Here is an 8,007-nt window from a genome sequence, read left to right on the forward strand (position 1 = left end):
ATTAATATTTAAGTGTGTTGAGTTTTTCCTTCAAATCTTTTGACATCAATATTTTATTAATGCGATCAGATTTCCACAATCCATGATAGCTATGTAAATTAAGTTTCTGGCTTAGATTGTGTAAAGATTTTTTTCATCAACGTAGTTTCGAAACGCTGATGAAAAAAATCTTTACACAATCTAAACCAGAAACTTAATTTACATCAATATCTTAAATAATATTTGTTTATAAAATAAATCTATTATTACATTATATATATTGGACAACAGTTGATAATAAAAAGATTGTCCTATTTGAAAGTGGACTTATTTTATAATAAACAAATATAAATCTGTGTTTTATGTTAGAATTTCTTTTTAATTATTTCTTTTTTATTAATTTATCGTTAATCAAAGTAATAAAATAATCCATCATCATAATGTTCAGAAAGTTTTTTAAAAATTGTAAAATTATAAGTTATGATATTAGTTTGTATTATCTTACGATTATATATCCTCACATTCTCTCAATGTATCCAAAACATAAATATTTTTTTTTTAAATGTCATTAATAACTTGTAAAATGCAGTATTCTGCACTGATTCCGAAATGTAAACATCCATGATGGTTTGCTCAACGACTAGTCTTATAAATCATTAATTATTAATCCAACTCATGTCGTCTTATATTTTTCATCGTCGTTCAATCATGTTTGTGGACTTTGTTTTCTGGTCATGGAAAAACTATAAATTATGCTTCAGTTTTTTAAGTATATCTTCTTTAATTTCAGAACATCATAATTTGATGCTGGGCATGCCATTCATTACGAATTATAACTCCTTTACTCAAACAATAAAAAGAAATAAAGAATAAAAATTGTCTCTGTTTGTGATAATTTCTCTTCGTACGTTTGGAGAAGATGGGGTGTTGTCACTGCTCCGTTAAAGCTATTCCACTGTAAATAAATTGAAAAAAAGAAAAAACAGTCATGGTTTCCTTACAATTTGGATTCCATGTATCCTAGTGTATTGGCTTAGTCCAGAGGAAAATGTAATTATTAGTCTCAAGAGTAAACTATAATTATGTCCATGTCATATCATTGTTTTAAGCTAACTGGTAGGGAAGCTTATGAACCTGTCCATGCACATTACATACATTGGGATAAAATAAAACATTAGTCTTTATCTAAATTATGTAATTTACAATAGCATATCACAAAATTGTCCAGGTTACCAAGTGAATAAATAAAACTAAAATCAAAAGCAGAATATTAAATAAATGTTTTTTAATTAAAATATTGACAAAAGATAAATGTACATCAATAAAAAAATAAAATATTTATCTAAAACAGCATAGCAATCTTTAAAGTTTTGGTAATCAAATATGACATATTAAATGTTAAGCTTGTGTTATAATATGTAGATCTATGTATATTCTAATTGAATTTTCAAAAAAAAAAATTTTTTTTTTTTGGTATTGTTTATATAATATGCAATTGAGATAATTGATAAAAAAATGAAATTGAGATAATAATAAAAATTTAAATGTATTTTAATTTTTACACTAACATACTAATTTTAAAATAATTGAAATGGTGCTTAGTGCATAACAAAATAAAACAATTTTTAGTTAAGGCATGACTTAATTGGGGAGGAATTTATGTGTTAAGCACTAGATCATTGTCTCATCTCTCCCAAACCATGTGCAAGGCATATTATGTGACTATCATAAAAGTATATATTAAAAGGATTAGAGGATAAATAGAAGTCTCGGAGTTCAAATTAGATAAATATTCAAATTAGATAAATAAAGAGAGGGCTCAAACCCTTACAAATAGATAATCAGGAAGACAAATAGGAGGAGCTCACAAGTAGCTAGACCACTAAAAATGCAAAGAGAAGACTACTCACTTAACAATGCTTTTGATCAAGAAATAACGTATAGGAAATAAGGGATCAAACCCCAAAAAGATTACATAATAGTAACAAAAGCATAAGGGTTTAGGAAGCAACCATAGACCATCAAACTAAAAAGAATCCTTTCTTTGGAGTCATAACATTCAAGGGAAAATCCAATCGACAACAAGTTTTGAAAGGCTTTATGGAACCTTTACCTAACGAACCACCTTAAATAAAGACAATCTAATGAAAGCCAGTGCCTATATGAGGTAACCGACCTAAAAAAGATTTGATAAAATCTCACAAAGAAAGAGAGAAGAAAAGAAAACATAGTAATATGATAAGTCATAAATTAACAAAGATATTATTCACAAATTCATTTATTAGAACTACACAATGTCTTTAGTTCCTAGATTAGAAATTAGATTTATTCGTACTACAAACTCCATAAACGTTCAACACTTATTGTTGTCTCTTTTTGGTTTTTCCTCTAGTTAGGTTGTTCATTTTTTAGTGTTGTTGGTTTTGGTGTTGTCTTTTGCTAGGTTATGTTGGTCGTGGTTGCGGGTTGGTCTGTTGGTCAGATTACTGTTTCATTTTGGGACTTATTTTTATATCATTTTGTTAAACATTTGGGGTTTCGGGTCCCTTGTAAAAAATATTTTTTAGCCTTAATAAAAAAACATTCAACACTTATGACATAAATAATGCACACATTCATTTCCAACTTGCACAACATTCTTCTGTGACAAATGACTTTCTTTTTGGAAAATGGCTTTCTCTAATCCTCAACTAAAACCTAATCAACCTTGCAAAACTATCAAACTTCCCTTATATCCACCAAGGATGTAGTTGAGAAATTGTTTAACTTCTAGAAATAAACAAACAATTGCCATGAGCCAATAAACTTCTAGTAGATTGTATGTCTTTGTGCCATTTTTTTGGTAGAAAGATTATTTCTAGTGAACACCTAAAATAGGAAGTTGGAAAGAAACTTGAAGTCAATCCAAAAATAATGTGTTATCATAAATAAACAAATACTTCACACCAAAGCTAAACTACACTACTGAAACTTATACCTAGATACAAAAGACAAACTAAAATGGATTAAACTATATCAAAATTGAGCTCCTACTTATAAGGTCTTCAACAAGGTAACCCAACTTAATGATTTTAGGTTTAATGAACAAGGAAGCATCCTCTAGAGGATGGCCTCTTTACTTCACTAGATACCTACGGTGATCTTGATAAGTATTCTTTAATAGTTGTCTATCTAGAATACATTTTATGTCTTGAGGAGTAGACATAGTCCACTTAGTGATTGATACTTTTGTGTCTAATGTTCCTTCCTCAACATCTCCTTTATATGGATATAATTTTTCTATGTTGAATATGGTTAAAATTTCAAGGCCCAAATGACAGGCTATTTCAAAGGCATTATGCAAAAAAAAATTGGTATTTTGCAGCAACCAACCTCTTTAATTTTCATCTTATTTTAGTTTTCTTTAGGAAATGTCTCCTTCCTAAGGTGAGCTAAAACATACTATTTTTTATACTTATTTAAGAAATAACACATTTTTTAGACATGCCAATTTGTGTTGAAATAACACACTTTTAAGAAAATATGATGATTTAAACCTTGTGAGGTGTCATTTAAAGGAATTAATTAAAAAGGAATATATCAAAGCTTCTTATATCAAAAAAAAATAATTGATATAAACTCTCTACTCATCAATCATAGGTGCAATGGGGGTTCCTTTGCAACTATTCAATGGTCACAAAAATCACTTTGACATTATCATTTGGAGGATCAAATAAATTCATTTCACAAACTTAATTTTATTTGTATGATACTACTCAAAAAAAAAAATCCAATGATTAAAATTTTAATATAAATTAAGTTTATTACGATTCTTATTCTTAGATTTACTAAACATGGATATTTCACAATAGATCAACCTCTATGTTTGACGTTCATAGAAAAAATAGTAAATGAGAGAATACACATACACACACACACAAGATATTAAAGTCTTTTTTATACCCAAAAGTTTTTTAAAAATTGAAATCAGACAAATACACAACAAGTTGTATGTAAGTTATGAAGTGAATGTATTTCAAAATTATGATTATCTTTAAATATTAATAAAATATGAAATACTAAGGATATAAGCATGAAACCAATTAAAGTCACTAGATATGGATGATATAAAATTAAATTCTGAAGAATGAACTTGATATATATTTTAGAAAAAGTATTATGCTCTTTGAAGTGAGCACTGTTTTAAAATGTTGTTTTAAAAAACATGCCAATTTTTGTAGGAGAAAGGAAATTTGATTCAAACAAATTCCCTAAAAAATCAAAAATTATATTCAAAATCTAGACAAAAAAAATTAAAAGATTCTAATTTACTTCATGTTCCAATTTGTAACAGTTAGGCAGCAAATTTTGTGTGAAAGTGGGAAAAAAAAATTAGAATGTACATTTCACTGTGTGTTTAGGAAAAAAGTGCAACCTATTATTGTGGGTCCATTGTCATCCACTTGAAAATGCATCTAACCTTGCTTCTTATCATCACTAATCATATTTTTTATTATTTTCTTCTATATTCATTTTCACCAATTGAGATCATGGATTGTTTTAGCAAGGCCTGCTTCATTTGTACCTCTCCTTTCCATATCACCTAGATTGGGAATTTCAAACACATGCTATGAATGGGTACTATATATAATATAAAAAATTATACTTTTATTTCTATTTGGATTATTATTATAGGAAAGTCGGACACTTGTGCTGATGCAAAATTCCAATTACTAGGTACTTTCCTAGAAATGTATCTAAAAAAAACACTTAACACTTTGATTATCCATCTTTGTTTGGTCATCCATTTAGGGATGATATATTGAAGAAAAACTTATATTTGTACCAAACATATTTTGAAATATCCCAAATAATTTGAATCTTGATGAGATATAATATTCTATAAAATTCCATGCAATCTTACAATCTCTTTTTAGACCAAACTATCAAAATTGGTAGCATCGCTAGTTTTCTTATAGTGGATGAAATGAACCATCTTTGAAAATCTATCCACAACAACAACTATTCAATTAAATGCCCTATTGAGTGTGAGGAAAACCCAAAAAGAAATCTATACTCATCGAATCTCAAGGACTAGATGGAACCTGTAGTGGTTGATACAAGTTACCTACATTTTGACTTTTTTCCCTACAAACTAGCAAACTTCACATTTTTTCATACACTACTTGATAGATTAATTAAAAAACTACTTATGATGATATATAATTTTAAATTAAATAAATTCTTAACTATACTTAGCAAAACTAATTGGATTAGAGAATATTTGAAATATTGCTAAATACAATTATTTAAAAGAAATTGAAACATAGGTAATGATAACTAGTAAGATAAGGGGTAAGTGGACGAAGATGTGAAACCAGAAATATGTCATTTTCTTTTTTCCCAATTCAAGGCATAGTGCAATCACCCAATAGTGTGATTGTAGTATAGGGTGATTGTATTATGGGTTGGAAGGCCTGAGCTACAGGGTCATTTAATTCAATACATTGCATGGTCATGCTATAGGGCGATTAGAATATACTGTAATCATGCTCTCAAAATATAAAATATTGAAACCCATGGCCAATTTTTAATTTTCACTCTTGCAAATAGAATTTAAGCATTTTCTTCATCTTCCCAAAGTGTGAACACACATTATTTTGCAAATTTCTTCACCAAATTGAGTAAACAATGTTGCCACATAAGTGTCAATTGAGGTCTAGTGAAACAAGTAAGTTTTTTAGCTCTTGTTTTTTATAAAATTTAAGTTTTTTGTTAATTTTTAATCAATTTTATTTTCAATGTTTAATTGTATATTTAATTAGGATTTTGAAATAGGATTTTTTAATTTGTAGGAATGACTAATGTACAAGTAGGTAATCCTCCACAAATCCCTCCATAAAACCCCCTTAATGAAGAAAATTTTGAAGAATTGGAACCTCAATAGCCTCCACAAATCCAAAGACCTCCTTCTTGGACACAAGAAATTTTATAAACTTACTATAGAAGAAGAAAAAAATTTCTATAATGCGAACAAGTTGTCATGTGACAATATAAAAATAAAAAAGATTATGAAACATGACATATGAAAATTGTTTAAAAATCTTAGAGAAAATGACACCCACAGAACTATAGTAAAGAGGTTCCCTATTCATTAGTGTAGTAACGAGGACATAAAAAAATATTTTTGGATAGATGGTGGATGGTATTTTATTCCCCTCCTTGTGACAATTACAAGGTTCCTATATATTTGTTAAGGAAATTATACTATGAGTTTATCCTCATGGAGGTTCTAAATCATTTTTATATGATAGAGTCTCAAGGTAGAGGTAGTGGGACATCATTTGATAGGAAGGGTGCACATCATGACCTTAATGTACCTAGGGCCTCTCTTGGCATTCCCCAGGTAGAGCATGTTAGTGCTCCTTCTATTGTAAAGGAACATGTAGAGTTCAACACACTAGACGTCATTAGTTCTCTGACTTAGTGTCACATTCATTCTATCATTCCTTTACTCAAAGATGAGAATAAACAGTCTAGACAAACCCATATGTGCCAATCATTTGAATCTTTTTGCTTATTTGGCACTGGCGATAGAGACAGGGAGGATGATGGACTGATGACCAGTGAGTATGTCAATGCAACATTTTGCATTAATACACAAGTAAATATTTATAATTATATTAAAATAATTTGATCATGTATCATATATACATGAATGACTAATAAGTTAGTATGTATTGAATGTGTACAAATTTTAGGGCAAGAGTGTTGGTGGCACTAGTAATGATCCCTCAGCCCCATTTTACTTTGCATAGATAACTCCAAAAGTATGTATTGATCATGTAATCATATGAATGGATATTTCATAACTTATTATGCATTTGTGCATTTGTGTTTTTCTCATCCTTCACATTGGACAATAAGCATGGGTGTGATATGACTTATGTAGAGGTATATTTCTTTGCATGTTAATTTAATTTAATTGATTATTTTTATTTAATAAATGAAATAATAATTAATTTAAGAATTGGAAAACTATAATTAATAGGTAGAGTCAAAGTGGTCATGGCAATGTTGAGATGGGGTCACCTGGCTTTGGAACCTCATAATTGTTCCCATTGGTATATACATGTTTTAATTCATTATTACTGGTATTCCTATAGTACATTTGTATGTGAATCATTTTATAATAAAACAATTTAATGTCTACATTAGGTAAGTGGTGTACCTTCAACATTAACACTATAGAGTGAAGGATGTGGTGGTACATTCACAAAGGTATCCTAATTTATTAATTGGTGATGTTGTACAAAAATATATATATTCTTGATAAATACAAATACTACTAATGGTGTATCATTTTCAGATATTGACTTTGGAGACTCCTCTAACTTTTTGTGAGACTATTGATTGTAGAGTTGTTGTAATCACTAGTTTTGAAGTATTGACTGAGGTATGGAAGATTTTTCTTAATTTTATTTGTTATTTATAATAGTTTGTATTAAAGTTTTAAATGGAATTCATATATGTATTTGAGTCATTATTTTGATCACTTTTTGTAGGTCTTTATCACTCCAAATCATCTACATGCCCTCGAGATGGATGTACATAGTGACTATTTGGTAGTGGTGAGAAAATATTTTATTTTATGTATGTGTATATTTAAATTTTGATGTATAATACTTATTGGTTCTTATAATTTTTATTTTATCATCTCTAGTTGTATAAGAATCTATATAGGAGGAATAGTGAGCATAGTTAGACAACCACCTCATCCACACCATCTACCTCCATGTGACAATTGAAGATAGGGTATGTGCAAGATCATGGTGTGGCAAAAAGTGGCGACCTGAGAAATATGTAGTTCTGAAATACCTCAAAGCGTTTCAAAATCTATTCCAACTTTTTTCCCACCCATCCTAATACCAAACCAAAAAATTAATACCTTTATAAGGCCTAGTATATCTTTAGATACCAACCCTATGTGGTCAACTTTAAAGATGTCCCAAAAAATGTGTGTTTGGCCTATTCTTGTGTGTTTTTTAT

This window comes from Cupressus sempervirens, chromosome 10, assembly GCF_028749045.1.
Source record: "Cupressus sempervirens isolate cs-2001-9-10 chromosome 10, ASM2874904v1, whole genome shotgun sequence".
Lineage (NCBI taxonomy): Eukaryota > Viridiplantae > Streptophyta > Pinopsida > Cupressales > Cupressaceae > Cupressus > Cupressus sempervirens.